Source organism: Phodopus roborovskii, unplaced genomic scaffold (assembly GCF_943737965.1).
Source record: "Phodopus roborovskii unplaced genomic scaffold, PHOROB, whole genome shotgun sequence".
Taxonomy (NCBI): domain Eukaryota; kingdom Metazoa; phylum Chordata; class Mammalia; order Rodentia; family Cricetidae; genus Phodopus; species Phodopus roborovskii.
The window spans coordinates 4124-5977 of NW_026125145.1; positions in this window are offsets into that span (position 1 = coordinate 4124).

Sequence of the window (1854 nt, forward strand, 5' to 3'; positions counted from 1 at the left end):
GTCAGCTTTTAAAACTTTAAATTGGCACACTACAATGTGTTTAATCATGGAATAAGAGATGAGGGGAGGAAAGGGAGCATTCTCTAGGAAGACAGAATAGTTATGGAGAGATGGGGTTATGAGGAGAGACTGAAATGGGAAGATTAAAAGAAGAGGGGGAAGGAAGAATGGGGAAAGGAAGAGAAAATGGGAGAGGGACAATTAATATTAAGGACCATTTGAGGGGTCATATGGAAGTCTACTATGGTAGAATCTTCTTAAAATATATACAAGAAATCAAACTGAAGTCACCAAATAATATGAGAAGTGGTGATTATTTTCCAACTAGAGATCTCTAGCGACTAAGTAATAAAAGCCTACAGGCCCAGGAATGGGTTACATCTAACCAAAGGGGTACTGATGGAAACCTTCAAACAACCCAGGCTATTGCCAAGACTATTGGTTACTCTCCACAAATTTATGGTAAGGTCCTATTGTTTAAATATCTTATTAAACACTCAAAGTTGAGCTGGTGCCTAAGTAGAGCCTTTACCCCTACTGACTAGTGTTTGTGGTACTGGCAAGTACTCAGCCTGTTAACCCATCTACAAACCTTGCAATCTACAACAGTTAACTGCCTGCAGGATACACTGGTGCAACGGTAGTACAAATGTGAGAGTAACCAAGTACTACCAGACTGGACTGAAGGCCCACTCCACCAGAGGGAAATATGCCTGACACTGCTGGGGTGGTGACTAGATAGGTCACAAACCTAGGGAAAAACCAAATACTACTGTTCTGCTAAAGAAGCACAGCAATAAACTGACTCCTGATGACATTCTCCTGTACCTGTAGGTCAGTGCCTTGCTCAGTCATCATCAGAGAAGTGATCATTTCTACTGCAGGAGATGGGAACTAACATGAAGACCCACAACAAGTCAATGTACAGACAGTGACAGACTTTGGAAACACTCTTGGAACATCTTAAATGGGATGTCATCATCAACTCCCCTGTCCCCTGCCATCTGGGGTCATGGAGCTATGAAGAGGAAGAGGCGAAAGATTCAGGTGGGATGAACTGACACCAAGGAAACAGTGTTAGACACAATAGGACTGACCCACATGTGAGTTACAGAGACAGTGGTATGCACAGGGCCTGCACAGGTTCAAGCCAGATGGGGTCCCAGCATTAAGGTGAGGAAGTGGACATGAACTCCCATCCTTAGCCAAGAAGCTATCAGCAGCTTACACTGCTTATAAAGGAAAACTTTGTTTTCTCCAATGGCATTTCCCTGGGTATATAAACCACACTAAGGAGTAGGCCCCATGCCCAGTAGTAGATAGCCAACACAAAATGAATTCGATGGTTTTGTAGATGTTTTTTGGCCTCATATTTCTCCATCCGAGCATTTCTTTTAAAAATCTTACTTATCTTTTACTTGTATATTGTAGATTTTGTGTCTGCAGTAATAGGTTTTGATTCTGTGTGTGTTTGTGTGTTTTTGTGCTTTTTCATTTCTTTTTATTTACCTGTTTGTTTTCTAAAGAGAGAGAGAAAGAAATAAGGGATGAAGTTGGGTGGGTGGTGAGGATTGGGGGAGAGGGTAAACCATAATCAGAATATACTGTATGAATTTTCAATAAAAAAGTATTTGTGCTAATTAAAAATAGTTATTTTTCCTTTAAACTGTAGTTATACAGACTGTACTTAATATTGTTCATGTATGTTTCCCCTATACCTCAAACTAAGTTATTTTAATTTGTTAAAAAATAATATGACTACCAACTTTGCTAACAACTATTACACAAGGAAACAGGATATTTTAATAAAAGGTCTATAATAGTCTAATATTTCATAAAAGGACCATACAAATA